The 16,332-nt window shown below is 40.1% G+C and overlaps 4 non-coding genes across 4 annotated transcripts; all 4 read left to right on the top strand.

Moving 5' to 3' along the window:
* The first annotated feature begins 593 nt into the window (after nt 1–593).
* Nucleotides 594–667, top strand: trnai-aau. The gene has a single exon. It is a non-coding gene; the product is annotated as a tRNA-Ile (tRNA).
* Nucleotides 668–891: 224 nt separating this feature from the next.
* Nucleotides 892–964, top strand: trnar-ucg. The gene has a single exon. It is a non-coding gene; the product is annotated as a tRNA-Arg (tRNA).
* A 1,066-nt stretch (nt 965–2,030) lies between these two features.
* Nucleotides 2,031–2,104, top strand: trnai-aau. Its single transcript has one exon. It is a non-coding gene; the product is annotated as a tRNA-Ile (tRNA).
* A 224-nt stretch (nt 2,105–2,328) lies between these two features.
* trnaq-uug lies at nt 2,329–2,401 on the top strand. The gene has a single exon. It is a non-coding gene; the product is annotated as a tRNA-Gln (tRNA).
* The last annotated feature ends 13,931 nt before the right edge of the window (nt 2,402–16,332 follow it).

The raw sequence follows: 16,332 nt of genomic DNA, 5'->3' as shown, positions 1-16,332 counted from the left end.
TGAGCTAATTCCCCTCTGGAGCTGCCACCTGGGGAAGTATTCACCAGGTGCTGAAGATTTCCAATGAAGTTAGTGACTGGTTTTCCCCACTGACATGCTGTGTGTCTCGTGCAGTATTTTCCTGAGAAACTGGTGGCCACGCCCGTGGGCTCAGTGGATTAAAGCGTGGATTTAGATTCAGCAACTGTGAGTATTCAAAGTTTTCAAGGAGATGATTATGAAAAGGCAAAAGCTGCCTGAGAACAGAAGGTAAATGTCCTCCAGAAGGTCAGGCATAGTTATGTTCCTCATCAAGAAAGTATCGTGGTGACACGTCAAAATATCTTTTTGTAATGGCGTGACGGTGGGACATCAGCCTCCAAACAAACAAAAAGTAGTGGATGCTGACTGGCTCCACAGAATAGAAGGTAATGGAGAATGCGGGCGTCGATCCTGCTACCTCTCGCATGCTAAGCGAGCGCTCTACCATTTGAGCTAATTCCCCTCTTAAAGACAATTACGAGAGAGGTGCCAACAGGTCGCAAAATACTCGAAAGCGATTGCTTCCCTGTCATTGTATAAGGGACGTGGTTGTAAGAGGACTCTCAGCAGCAGGCCAGTTAGCTCAGCTGGTTAGAGCGTGGTGCTAATAACGCCAAGGTCACAGGTTCGATCCCTGTACTGGCCAGGAACTGCTGTCGTAAAGGGACAAGTCCTTGTGCCGCCTGCGGATGCAATGAAAGTCGACGTAAACTTCCCACTGTTTCTAACCCATGGGTTGACCAACAGTGCCACATCATCTCACAGGTGTATCCCATGACGGCGAAAGCGTCACGTCCAAAGTCCAGCTCCTTCTTACTCTACACTACTACCAACGTAGCCCCATTGAAATGCACACGTCACTTTCCACGTGACCACGTGGCCTAAAGGACAAGGCGTCTGACTTCGGATCAGAAGATTGAGGGTTCGAATCCCTTCGTGGTTGGACGCCCCCACTTCCGTCGGACTTGCGTATGTGTCTGTTGAGTGAGGACAATCCCAATGAGAGGCTATGGACATCAAGCAATGCGACGTTGCTGACTATGGGTAAAAAACTACTAGTGGTCACAGAGATGCAGGAAATTACGCAAGGTGTGTGGTAAAAACTTTGGGAACTTAGAGGAAATATGTGTTTTCCGTGATCAACATTTGTGTCAGAGGGTGTACCTGTAAGAACTGGGCACCCTTGCTCTGCTTATTATGGGCACACAGCAGGAATCCTGGTTTACCTCAGTTCCTTCGAATCAAGGCATTGTGCGTTTCCTGCCATGAAGATTTGGATGCACAGCGTTGACTTTACAATGCTGCAACGACGACTTTCAGGGACAAGACCCATTTTACACCAAAGAAGAAACGGGAATGGAGAATGCGGGCGTCGATCCCGCTGCCTCTCACATGCAAAGCGAGCGCTCTACCATTTGAGCTAATTCCCCTCTGGAGGTGCCACCTGGGGAAGTATTCACCAGGTGCTGAAGATTTCCAATGAAGTTAGTGACTGGTTTTCCCCACTGACATGCTGTGTGTCTCGTGCAGTATTTTCCTGAGAAATTGGTGGCCACGCCCGTGGGCTCAGAGGATTAAAGCGTGGAGTTAGATTCAGCAACAGTGAGTATTCAAAGTTTTCAAGGATATGATTATGAAAAGGCAAAAGCTGCCTGAGAACAGAAGGTAAATGTCCTCCAGAAGGTCAGGCATAGTTATGTTCCTCATCAAGAAAGTATCGTGGTGACACGTCAAAATATCTTTTTGTAATGGCGTGACGGTGGGACATCAGCCTCCAAACAAACAAAAAGTAGTGGATGCTGACTGGCTCCACAGAATAGAAGGTAATGGAGAATGCGGGCGTCAATCCCGCTACCTCTCGCATGCTAAGCGAGCGCTCTACCATTTGAGCTAATTCCCCTCTTAAAGACAATTACGAGAGAGGTGCCAACAGGTCGCAAAATACTCGAAAGCGATTGCTTCCCTGTCATTGTATAAGGGACGTGGTTGTAAGAGGACTCTCAGCAGCAGGCCAGTTAGCTCAGCTGGTTAGAGCGTGGTGCTAATAACGCCAAGGTCACAGGTTCGATCCCTGTACTGGCCAGGAACTGCTGTCGTAAAGGGACAAGTCCTTGTGCCGCCTGCGGATGCAATGAAAGTCGACGTAAACTTCCCACTGTTTCTAACCCATGGGTTGACCAACAGTGCCACATCATCTCACAGGTGTATCCCATGACGGCGAAAGCGTCACGTCCAAAGTCCAGCTCCTTCTTACTCTACACTACTACCAACGTAGCCCCATTGAAATGCACACGTCCCTTTCCACGTGACCACGTGGCCTAAAGGACAAGGCGTCTGACTTTGGATCAGAAGATTGAGGGTTCGAATCCCTTCGTGGTTGGACGCCCCCACTTCCGTCGGACTTGCGTATGTGTCTGTTGAGTGAGGACAATCCCAATGAGAGGCTATGGACATCAAGCAATGCGACGTTGCTGACTATGGGTAAAAAGCTACGAGTGGTCACAGAGATGCAGGAGATTACGCAAGGTGCGTGGTAAAAACTTTGGGAACTTAGAGGAAATATGTGTTTTCCGTGATCAACATTTGTGTCAGAGGGTGTACCTGTAAGAACTGGGCACCCTTGCTCTGCTTATTATGGGCACACAGCAGGAATCCTGGTTTACGTCAGTTCCTTCGAATCAAGGCATTGTGCGTTTCCTGCCATGAAGATTTGGATGCACAGCGTTGACTTTACAATGCTGCGACGACGACTTTCAGGGACAAGACCCATTTTACACCAAAGAAGAAACGGGAATGGAGAATGCGGGCGTCGATCCCGCTGCCTCTCACATGCAAAGCGAGCGCTCTACCATTTGAGCTAATTCCCCTCTGGAGGTGCCACCTGGGGAAGTATTCACCAGGTGATGAAGATTTCCAATGAAGTTAGTGAGTGGTTTTCCCCACTGACATGCTGTGTGTCTCGTGCAGTATTTTCCTGAGAAATTGGTGGCCACGCCCGTGGGCTCAGAGGATTAAAGCGTGGATTTAGATTCAGCAACTGTGAGTATTCAAAGTTTTCAAGGAGATGATTATGAAAAGGCAAAAGCTGCCTGAGAACAGAAGGTAAATGTCCTCCAGAAGGTCAGGCATAGTTATGTTCCTCATCAAGAAAGTATCGTGGTGACACGTCAAAATATCTTTTTGTAATGGCGTGACGGTGGGACATCAGCTTCCAAACAAACAAAAAGTAGTGGATGCTGACTGGCTCCACAGAATAGAAGGTAATGGAGAATGCGGGCATCGATCCCGCTACCTCTCGCATGCTAAGCAAGCGCTCTACCATTTGAGCTAATTCCCCTCTTAAAGACGATTACGAGAGAGGTGCCAACAGGTCGCAAAATACTCGAAAGCGATTGCTTCCCTGTCATTGTATAAGGGACGTGGTTGTAAGAGGACTCTTACAACCAAATTTAACAAAGCCTAGATTTAAATTTACCAACTGCTAACAAGTATTGAGAGATTTCAAGCGAGATGATTATGAAAAGGCAAAAGCTGACAGAGAATAGAAGGTAAATGTCCTTCAAAAGGTCAGGTATAGTTATGTTTCTTATCAAGAAAGTATCATAGTGATAGAACTAGGCGTGTGTCTGAATAAAAATACATTATTCAGCAAAGCACAAATAGTGGGTTTTTTACAAATATTTGTTACATAGAAATATCTTAAAAATTATCTGTTTTTGGGAAAATAAAAGTCAAACACAAGCGCGCAGGTCGTTTACATCACTATCTCAGTCTCTTTCCTGTCACATCCACCTGCTACATGACGCACATTTCCTAATTTGGACATCACTCCCTGAGTCGGGGGTGTTCCCCAGAGATAAAGCTGAGGTACTGAGACATGCAAAGTGCTCCCAAGGGACTCTCCATAACCTGTTGTTCCACTTCTCCTTTCCATAAAGTTAGGTTGTAAAAAATAAGCAATAAATGAAAAGTGCAAAGCAAGAATCACCTTTGAAGTTCTTCCCTACACGTTACACGCTGTGTTGTCTCTGTGTTATGGGTGCATAAATAGGTAGAGGTCTCTCTGCAATGGGGTGATGTGTAAAGTTTTAGCTCAGTAGTCAGCACAGTTGTCTATGATCTGGAGACTCCAGTTTATTCATGAACACTTATTGTAAAACTTTGATTTTCTAAAATTAAAAGCGTAATAAAAATGAAAACAAGAACAGGAATTTTAATCCTCTTTCCACTTTTATTCGATTACAAATACAAATAAAAATAATTTTGCTGCCTCAACAACATGTCACCCAGTGCAGTGGTGTGGCTCACTGACATTTTTCAATCATGTTTGAACAACAACGGAAGTCTATGGGGTTTGTGTATGTTTTGATAGTTTGTTTATTGGCTTAAATCCACAGTGGTCGTCGTTTTCTTGTTTTTTAATGAGATGCAGAAATGAAAATAAAAGTCATATTCTCCTCCTTCTTGTTTATAGCTACAAAACCAAAATAGACAGTGGCAGAAATGAGAAAACACGAGAAAACAGTTTGTCTTTTTTGCTCTCTCGCTTTTGACTGCAAAACAAAAAAATGAACTTAATAGGCTATTCCGCCTATGGGCGGGATTGTGCCTGATTGGTTGCTGCACTCTGTCAATTGTTCCTGATAGGTTACTGCCCGCTGTCAATTATTTTTCTGCTGTGATGCCTTTAAAATAAGAGTTCCCTACTTCCCTCTTTGCCAGCAGGTTGACACCTCATCTAATTATGAAAACTGTATCAATTTTTAAATAAAATAATAAAGTTACCATAAAGCATCATGTCTATTTTCAAAATTCAAAGAGTAAGCTCAGTTTGTCCTCATTAATGCTGTGGACAGTGTAAATAGACAGTTAAGAACAGTGGGATGGAAACAAAGGACATACTATCAAAAACCTGACCTGCACTGTGTCTGAACTCTTCATCAATAGGTCTTTACAGGGCTCTGGGCATGGCGTCAAGGTGTGTGAGCTGTAGTGTTGAAAAATAATGTTTTATGGTCTGTAATATTGGAAAGCTTTCAACATTTTTTAATATTATTAAAAAATGATAAGTGTGGTTTTACACATCAAATTTCTTTGCTCCGCCACATAATTATGGCATCGCTCCCCAAATGTGCCTTCTTACTCAGAAATTTCATAATATAGGCTATTTGGTCTAAAGACTGATTTTCCACTGTGCTATATACTGGGTGAACACTGTGTTAGGGGTTGACTGTTTGCCTTTGGAAGACTGAAACATTGTCATATTTACAGCACAGCTACTCTCCAAATTCTAGGGAGATCTAATGTCTTTCTTCTCCATAGTATTGTATATACTCCAGTGTGTATAATAACAGACAACAAACACTTCCGTTATGTCACGCAAATGAAGAGGATCCATACAAATTTGAATAGTTTATTAAACATAGCACATACATACTTTACTTTCACATACATACTCTGCCTCAAAGTATGTATGAGAGAGTAAATCTGCCCCAAATGCAGGGATGATGCTTTCCTAGACAGCCTCTTTGAAATAACAGAAAAGGAGGAGGTGGTCAATGCTTTGAGGGACACAATCAGAAATTAAGGAGGCCACATGCCAAGGTAGTCTTGTGTTATTTATTCACTTTTAAACTTTTGTTGCTCGTTGTTAGGCTCAGTTTGTTGATGTTATACTTTACTTGTGGAAAATTTTTGTTTGCGGTGCCCAGATGTGAGCATACTGTTGGACAATGCTGTAAATAATCAGCCAGAACATTTTAAATATGGGTTGAAAGGACTGATTGACATCACAAGAAGACATTCTCAGTGTTGACAGCTCATTTTTCATTTAATTTATTATTATTATTATTATTATTATTATGTATTTATTTATTTGTTTATTTATTGTATTCTCTACAGCCCTGCAGGTCTTGAAGACCTCATAAAGTTCCTTCCCTTTTGGCTTCCAAGTCAGTGTTCTGCAGCCATAGCTTGTTCATTTATGTTAATTAATGGTATTGTTATGACATTTTATTTATGCCATTGAAAATATGTATGTGAAAGTAAAGTATGTATGTGCTATGTTGACAAATTGTTCAAATTTTGACAAACAGTCAACTCCTAATACAGTGTTCACACAGTATATAGCACAGTGGAAAATTAGTCTTTAGACCAAATAGCCTACATTATGAAATTTCTGAAGAAAGAACATTTGGGTGAGCGATGCCATAATTATGTGGCGGGGCATAGAAATTTGATGTGTAAAACCACACTTATCATTTTTAAATTATACAAAAAATGTTGAAAGCTTTCCAGTATTACAGACCATAAAATGCTATTTTTCAACACTATAGCTTGCACACCTTGATGCCCAGAGCTCTGTGTAGTCCTAATGATGAAGAGTTCACACACAGTGCTGGTCAGGATTTGTAAGTACAGTTCTTGACATTATGTCCTTTACTTCCATCCCACTGTTCTTAACTGTCTATTTACACTGTCCACAGCATTAATGAGGATAAACTTATTCTTTGAATTTTCAAAACAGACATGATGCTTTATGGTAACTCAACTTTAATTTATTTGAAAATTGATGCATTTTTCATAATCAGATGAGGTGTCAACCTGCTGGCAAAGAGGGAAGCAGGTGGCATTTTAAAGGTGGCACAGTAGAAAAATAAAGTGTGCGGTAACCATTCAGGAGCAACCCTGCCCACAGGTGGAATAGCTTATTAAGTTTGGTTTTTTTGTTTTGCAGTCAAAAAAAGAGAAAATGAAAAAACAAACTGTTTTTCCACAGTCTATTTTGGGTTTATACCTATAAACAAGACGAGAAGAATTCGACTTTTTGTTTCTGCATCTTGTTAAAAAAACAAGACAACAAAAATACAATTTGTTTTCTCGTTTCTGCCACTTCGGATTTAATCCAATAAACAAACTATCAAAACATAACAAACACAGACCCTACAGCACCGAGGAATAAGATCTATCAGGTTTTGGATACACACACAATACTTGTTAGTAGATCAGCTCGTTGTTTGTTTGGATCTAAACATGAGATTTGTTGACAAGAGGAAAAATACAGAAGATCACTGCGTTACACTGTGTTTTACGGGTTGCTGTCGTGGCTGTGATTATGACAGGTTGTCAGGATGGAAGAAGATATTTTACTTTAAGTGGCTGTAATTGATATTGTTTATAATAATATATGAGCTCTCAGTGTGTAATGTGTTGGGCGTGGCTCATGTGACTTATGGAGCTTTATAGCTCAAACAGTTCCTTATTTTTAGCAGTTATGGAGCAACATTATCATTCATCTGGAGAGTTTCTGTCCACCTGGTGATTGTAAGTCCAATATTCACTGTATTTTAGCTCTGTTTTTGCTCTCTACCAACTCCTGTTGGAAATATCTGGCTCTTTGGCTGCTAAAAGCTCCACTATGTTCACCAGCTAGTCTACAGCTAACTGTGTCTGTTTGCCATTTGGTGCTGAGCAGGTAGTGTACAGTAGCTTTTTAGAGCTTTTTCTCTGAAAACAGCTGCCTGCTGTGGCCAAAAACAACACTATGAGAGCACTGAGAGTGAACCAAAACAGTAAAGTTGCAGCCGGGCAGCTGAACTCGCTATAAACCTCTGTAAAGCCGAGTGGAGCTGCAGAGTCACTGATAATTCTCTGCAGGTTCATCACTACGAGCCACAGCTTTCTTTGACTATGGCAAAGCTTTAGCTCTGGTGATGACTGCGGCTGTTATGATGGCCAAGGCTGGAGCAGTCTAGGGGGGAGAGTGCACAAGTATAGCAAGGAATCACAAAAGTAGTTCAAAACATTTTCCACTGTGACTGTCTGGGGACTCCGCACTGATGACATCCATCATCAGGGGTTATTTCCTCAGACTTGACAAAGCTACAGAAGACATTCAACTATTTTCACAGTTGTAGTAAACATGACAAGTAAACTGATCTCGATGTGCAACATTGGTGGAGATCAAATGGAGATTTGAACAGAATAAGAGAAATATAAAGAAGATTCAGAGGGAGGGTCGAGTGGTGTTAAGTGCTGAATCAACTCACTATAAAGTACCCTGAAACATTTACATCTGTAATAGAAGTGAGAATCATTACTTGTTTGCTGGTTTTAACTGCTGGTCGCTTCTAAAGCTGCCAAAGTAGTACATTACACTTCCTGCCTCAGTAATGTAAGCTGCAGCTGTAATTCAGATACTTCAATGGCCTCCATTCATCAAGCTATCATTGAAAGTGAAGCCACACTTTGGACTTGATGCTGACACTTACCATGGCAAGGTCTGATTCATACATGAATGAAACGTGTGTGAACCTAAAATTATAAATCAAAGGCATGATTACTGAGCCTATAAGATTTATCCTGCACAAAGCCAACAGCTCCAGTTGATCCAATTATGCTTTGTGTCTTCATACTGAGCTGATGCATTTTTAGTGGGAAACATTTTTTCCAACATTTACAGAGAGGGTGGTGTGATTTGGTACTTTGGTACTGGTGGCGAAGAAAAAATCAGAAAAACTGTTAAGTTGGTTTAGTTGGTAAAAGCTGATTCATCGTATTGGGTTCATACATAGTTGTTAATTTGCAAAAATTCTTAATAAATTAGATTATTGACAAATCTTAAACTAACTGAAAATAAGTTTTCAGTGTGTAGTTTTGTGTGTCAAACAGTGTATTAGCATATTAGCTTTTTGTCTTAAAAACTCTGTAATCAGCATATTTCCCAAATACTAGCAAATCACATAACCCTTTTGAAGAAATGTCCTAAGAATTAATAGTTACAGAGAGGAAATTACTGGAAAAACCTAATATGCTAATACATTGTTTGACACACAAAACTACACACTGAAAAGTAAGTATTTTCTGTTGAAGAATTGTCAATAATCTAACTTAAGATTTTTGCAAATTAACAACTATGTATGAGCCCAAATATACTGATATACTTACCAACCAAACCAACTTAACATTTTTTCTTATAATTTGTACCAAATTGCACCAGCCTTTATGTAAAATGTCCTAAAAATTAACTGATAAATACCTGCAAATTTCCAGGAAATTAGTATAAAATGAAGGGACCTGTAAAATAAAACATCAACATTTTCAGCTGCTCTCAGATATATAACATCAGGTGTAGTAATATATGTCCCAGTCATATCTGTTTTTTTTTGTAGTAGTAACTCTTGACATTCTTTATAATGTAATAAATTCACAGTGTGAGTATGAGGAGAAACACAGTAAGGCTAAATCTGTAGCCTACAGTGACAATATTGCAGCTGTATACTTTGTGTAATGACAGTGATCAATCTTTTTACATAGCGATTATGTTGATGGATTTTGTTATTAAAGCATATTTTGTAAAGCCCTAATGAGATTTGTAATCAAATGAGCACTGGCCTTATTTAACAGGCTCCACATCAATAATTTATCACAGCATCTCAACATCAAACAGCTCTTTGCGCTGGTGTTGGTAATTCTAACCTCCACTCCCCCCTTATTCCCTCCTCTCTCTCCCTCTCTCTCCCTCCCTCCCTCCTTCTTCCAGCCTTGTCACGACCAGTTATTTCCTTCTCAGAAGATGAAAAATAACATCAGCAATATTTTCCAAGGCTGTGATCAAGCAGCGACCTTCCGGAAAATTTTTCCAGCCCCTGTGTTTTCCACTTGCTCTCAGGCTAAACTGTTTGTCCGTTTTCCTGCTTGTTATAAATCCATTAGCGGACGTCGGGGTGCTCGGAGTTCACAACACTCAGATGCTTCTGATGGGTCTCACGTCCACGTCTGCCAATCTCCACTCATCCAGACACTTTGATTACTCAGAGAAATGAAGAACTGCAACTCTGTAGTCAACAGTCTACAGCCTCGCTAGCGGCCCTGTGAGGCTGAGACGCTGATTACACATCGGGATGCAACATTGTTGGATGGATGCAAAATGGAAAGATAACTTCCGCATCCTAACTTCCGAAGTTTTTCATTAGGATAGCAGCAGAGGAATGGCCATGTTGTTACCTACATCCTAAGGGTTCATCCTCTATGGCGGCAATTTTATTCCAATATTGGACAACACAATGGGCCTCACGCAAAAACATTGTTTATTTTTATCCTGAAATTCTTCTCTTTGAGGTTTGTTCTTACGAGTGTTCGAAGTAAGACTCAACAAATTCTCTTAACTGCCGAATTTGTCATAAATCATTCGTTTCAGCCTGATGAATGTCACCTGTTCATGAGGAGGCGAGATGTGATCATCAGTATAATCCATGCCCCCAAAGTTGACATAAATGTCTCCATGTTCTGCTCCGTTTGTGGGCAAGTTTCATTCACAGAAATGTTACCAAAGAGTAAAAACACTGCAGAGCTTCCAGTCCTGCTGTCAGAAATCAGCAGATTAGAAACAAATTCAGTAGTGTCACTAGTAGGAGACCAGAAACAATTAGAAAATATGGATCCATCAGAGCAGCGCTCTACTGTGACAGAAACGGAGGAGATGCTTTGACATGAAGTGAGATGCTAAAAAAACGTCTTCCTAAAGCAAAGCGCTCCATGACTAATATGGGAGGAGGTCATGTGACAGTCACAGGGATATTAGAGGAGAGAATATTATAGCCTACAGTAGGTGATGTTACACTGTCAGCTGCAGCACAGCATGATACAGAAAGCTGCAGAAACACCCTGAGGCTGCTATCAAAGTGAGAGAAGATTCCTGGCAACTACTGAAATGTAGAAGTTGATGCGCCAATATATGCCAATAAAAATCATAAAATATAAAAGCCTTTCGGTAAATTGGCAGCCGTGATGATGATGATATTGTGAACAGAATATTAATTTTTGCAATTTTGTTTTAGTAGTAGTTTTAGTTGATTTCGGTGTCATATTTAAACAGTTAGAGACATTATAATTCTAAGTCAAATGAGTGTTTCTCTACTGTAAAGAATCTGTTCATCTCATCTGCAAAACGTCTGGACTCGTAAATTTCATTCGTACTTCAGAGAAAATTGATGAATGCCATAAATTTTCTTAAATCACCCATATGTGCTTAAGAATGAATCTGTTCGTAAGAGTGGTTCTTTCATGAGGCCCATTGTTTTTATCTTTTAAGATGATCTCATACACGTCAGACCCTGAACAATCATAGTTTGCCGTCTTTCACCACTTGTGTGATATACATACTGTTGGTCTGACTCAGACACCCAACAGCACCGACATCATCCTTCTTTTGCTTTGCCGTGTTTACAGTTGCACAGCGATGCTTTCGGTGGATAGAAGTCACTGATCATATCACGGAAGTTGTAACAACAGATGAAAGAAGGCAAAAAGTTCTGACAGTTATCTTTTTGTCGGGTTGTCTTCCTCTATAGCGAGGTTTCAATACAAATTAATATAGAAATTCTAATCAAAAGTCCAGAAAATAGACAAAATGCATGTTTCCACCCACAGACATTATGCAAATATTAGGAGCATTAAGAGTTGGTTCAAGATAAACAGCTGGTGGCACAATTTTTTCAGTCATGATGGAAATATGACATTTATGTTTGTTACAGTCTCCTCATTGCTTCACACAGATCTGATGTTTTCATCTGCAGATATTTTTCATCTCTTCAGTTTATCAAGGAAACTGTGTGGTGGTGATAGAGTCATGCAACAGTCATTTATAAACATTTATCATCATCATCATCAAGGTCCATATGGTTTTCTTTTCACTTACTGAGAATTTTGTAAATGTATCTTGACCTGCAGGTTAAAACTCTTTCATCAATATTGTGGCATCTAAAATAAACCTGAAACATCATCATCATGCAAAAATTAACAGCTGCTGTCTGTTGTTTCTGAATCGCAGCAGTTTTGGATATAAATGAACTTGTGACACTTTTTTTTCCAAATCTTTTCGTTGATTTTTTTGAGTCTTCCAACAGTCAGTACAGTACAAACAGTACAAAACAGAACAGAAGTTGCAAAGAACTTGTTTTTTTGACCAAAAACCTCCTGATCCTTTGATAATGCAGTTGGTTTAGGCAGAATATTGCGCCTTACTTAAGCTTGTAATAAATGATTAATGTCTTTCTAAACAGCTGTGTAATAAAGCAGCTAATGTACAGCAGGCAGGTCATTACTGCAAAATCAGTCCCTTCAGGCCTCATGTTGGGTACTGAATCAACACGTCTGGCTCTATTTAACTATAATGACCAGCGTGCTGCATATTCCCCATTACATTACAATATAAAAGAGATAGCATTCACCCTCAGTCCAGTAACAGCTGAGGAACAACACTCTTTTATTTGGTTATATATTTGGTATTTTTTGTCTTTATTGAATAAGTGACATTAGAGAGTGACTGGACTGACAGAGGCTGACTAGTTGCTGAGTATACACTGTTCATTGATGTTAATATGCTACAGTGTAGCACACTGTACAAGTCGGGTGGATATTGCATCTGCTGTTTTATTAGATTTTAACTTAGTTCAGGAGCAGGACCACATCTCAGACGCTCCTCTTCTTGTCGTACGTGTATAGAAGTAGCTGCTGACACCATCTGTATAAGAGGAGAAACTTGACTGACTGTCATGGTGATGCATTCATATCCTGGTAAAAAGCTGTGGCACCAAATATTTAACAGTCAGCTGCTGAATTATTCATGAGCTATGTTGTCAGAAAAATCTAACTAAAGCAGGTGTGATGACATGGAAATGATAATGTTTTAGCTTCGGCATTTGAATATATGTACAGCAGCTGAATCAAAAGACTAAAATTATTTCCCTACATTCCTTCTTAGAAGCACCACAACATTCAGGATTGATAGAGACACCTTGAAACTACTGAAGCTGGATTTACTTTTGTCAGCTCAGTACTTAAGACGTACCACAACATCTTGACCCGAGTGTGACCATGTAAGAGAAACAATAACAGAAAAGTTTAAAAAAAGAGGTTGTGACAGAAATATCTGATCTGCAGACGTACAAGTAAGTTGAATTATTGAGCCTGACAGTACAGAAACAATCGGGTGACTTTAGTAAAGCAGCAGCTTCGCAGAAGCTTTTAGACTTAGACTGTTTCTAACATCTCCTCTGCATTAAGGACTTGGAGATCTGGCTTTAAACCACAGCAGGGTTCAGAGAAGTACACACGAACCAAAGTTCAGCCTGACAGCAGTGGGACGACCCAGTAATGTACAGCAGCAGTTACTTAAAACACTCAAGCTGTGATACATTTTGCTGCATCAGGACTGTTGAAAGGGCTCAGGGTCAAAACTCTGCATGTTCATTTTATGAATCATGTCTGCAGAGGTTGAAAGAAACTAAGTACATTTAATCAAATATTGCACCTAAGTACAATTTTGAGACGTCTCACATGGTTTCATTTCAATAAATGTTCAAATGATCCAATATTTCACCAAAAATCTAAGATTAGAGAAAAAGTCCAAAAACTGAAAACAGATTTGTGTATCAGAACTTTGTTTTTTCTTCTTTCCTCTCCCATTAATCATCTCACGACCCCTCAGATTTATCTGCTGACCCTTTGGAGGGGCCCGACCCCTAGGTTGGGAACCACTGGACTAAACTAGCTAACTGTATATAAAGTAGTGTAAACTAGCTCCACCTCCAGCAGCTACAACAGTAACATGCTGCTCTAACACTGATGCTTCACTATTAATAATCTAATGATGTCATATATAATAATATATCGGTCAGAGGGACCAAACCACTACTTTTACTGCAATACTTTAACTACATCAAGGTGAAAATACTTTTACTGTAGTAGGATTTTTCATGCAGGACTTTTACTAGTAATGGAGAATTTTTACATCACTTTTTTGGTACTTCTAAATGATCCAATAAGTTCTCCAAATTAAACGACCATATAGGTAATTTGACCATGCACTCCAGAACGACCTATAGGAGCGTTTAGGACATTTTCTGATCAGGCGCCTCTACCAGCAGTAATTGACAGGAAGTCATCATTTGTGTCTGCCTTCCAAAATCTTTACACATCTGTTCAAAAACAAATAATGTTTTATGGCGTGACAACGCTGTGGTTAAGGTCTGGTTAGGTTTAGGGAAAGATTGTAGTTTGGGTTAAAATGATCACTTGAAACATGGTGTGGGTTAAAGTTACTACAAAGTTAGACAACAAAGACAACAAAGTTAGGCAACCTTTGTTGTCATGGGAACAGTAAACACCACAACAATTGTAATTATGGTTTTCAAAAGACTTGCGGTTGGAAACGTGACACTCGTGGTAGGAAACAGGAAATGAACAGCAGTCTCCTGCAGCTAAGTCCACGTATTGCAAGTTAGGATCCAACCAGCCAGCAGGAAACACGCTGATGTCCTTTGAAAGAGCAACAGTCAGTGGGGAAACTCCAACACTCGGCCAGCTGATCAATAGTGAAACTTCATTACTCACTCAGTCACTCACTCATGGACAGCAGCTGTTGGAGGGCTGGTCCGTGGCCAACAAGACCAAGCAAAAATAATATAATGTGACATGACCACACAGAAAAAGCAAAAAATATCAACCACTTGAAACTGCCCTTAAATCTTTTCTTTATTGTGTTTATTTTTTTGTGTGTATTCATTTGATGACTGAAGAGAGCACACTGAAAATCTTTATAACTTTATAATGACACAGCTGTCATGTCTTACATTCCCCTTTAATTTAAGGCTGTCAGTCTGAAATTAAAGGGGCAAGTGATCAGACTTCTATCAGCTGCTGTTGTAGACGAGTGGGAAGCATCAACAAGCCTGTACTGACATTATTCTCATGATCTGGAAACATTTCAGTGACTGTACCCGGTCATGTTGCTGAGTGCATGTTTATCGATATCAGTGTTAATCAAAACATTTCCTCAGTTCAAAACAATAACGATGACTTGTACAGTTCCTAATAATGCAAACATTTATTCATTCATTCAAAAATACAAAAATAAAATAAAAATTACCAGCTCTGCAGAGGGTGTGAATGTTGAAATTGTTGGTTTAGTTACAGATATGCCTGGACACAGTCCCCTAATTCGACGTAGTAATGAATTGGGCCGTCTGATTATGATTTGATATATTCTAGAGTATACCGCCCCCTTAAATATGTGCACTGAATTTAATATGAGCACCTCCGCATCGCCTCCATGAGGGGGAGATAGGGCTCTACTGCATGATTTACAGTTAAAAACTCCTGATTTATCTTTATCTACTGGTCCTTTCTGCAGCCCCTCAGTTCAGCCTCTGTCTGAAACAGGCTGTTTTAGCTCCTGTCTCTTTAAGGCCCGCCTCCTGATGAGCCCACTCTGTTCTGATTGGTCAGCTTCAGGAAGCTTCTTCCAACTCCGGAGGCTACGTAAACAAACTGTAGTAGCAGGATTTCACTTCTTATCCTCCTTTACTCCAAATAGAAACTTCTCAAATCCATCCGTACATGGTGAATCAGATCTTGGACAACACAAACAACACATCGAACAACTTTAGCAGCAAAGGCTACAGAACGGACGGTCATTTGTGAGCAAGTGCAAACAATCTGATGTCGTCACGAGGAGGAAGTAAAGGGAAACTTTGCAAATGAAGCATTTAGAGCAGGTCAAAGCCCTAACTCTTGACTTGCAGGGAGCATTTTTACATATGTTCACCTCAAGTTTGGGAACTTTGACCATATTTAACATCCAACATCATAACAGTATAAAAATAACAGAAAAAAACACAAAAAGAATAGTATATCGTGTTTAAAAAAAACATGGATTATGGCTATAAATTCTGCCAGCAGCAGCAGAACTGCGGTCCTGTAATTTTGAACTCTGGTGAGAACATGAAAGAGGAAAACGTGGGGATCTGTGTTTCAGGACGGGGCCTCGGGGATTCAGACAACCTTGTAGGTACAGCAGAGGACATGTTACTGCGGGTTGGCAGAGTAGTTGAAAAGTCTTGTTCCCGTCTCAACCAAACTGTCCTGTCGTGTCCTTTAAGACTGCATGAGGGGGTTTTATTTCAGATATCCAACAACTTCAGAGGATGTTGTAGAAACATGTTTTGATAGAGACTTCTTTGGAATTTTTTTTAAAACTTTTTTCCAGTCCAGTCTTTCAAGACAATGCAGTCTCTCTCCAGCAAAACTAAAATAAAAAATGAGTTTCTCTGGGATTTGGTGACGCTTGTTGATGCAGAACAATAAAGAAGGGACAGAAGTGAAAATAAGGGACAGATATGAGCAACATACAGTCACACACTGAATATGTTTTAGATTTGTTTTTATTCCATCATCTCATCCTGCTTCTCTTCCTCTAAACCATCACTTTAATTGGCTTTTTCTTCCTGAGAATGAAACATACTAAAAGGC

This window comes from Thunnus albacares, chromosome 6 (genome assembly GCF_914725855.1).
Source record: "Thunnus albacares chromosome 6, fThuAlb1.1, whole genome shotgun sequence".
In the NCBI taxonomy this organism is placed as follows: Eukaryota; Metazoa; Chordata; class Actinopteri; order Scombriformes; family Scombridae; genus Thunnus; species Thunnus albacares.
The sequence above is the reverse complement of the archived record's forward strand: the minus strand, read 5'-3'. Positions and strand labels throughout refer to the sequence as shown.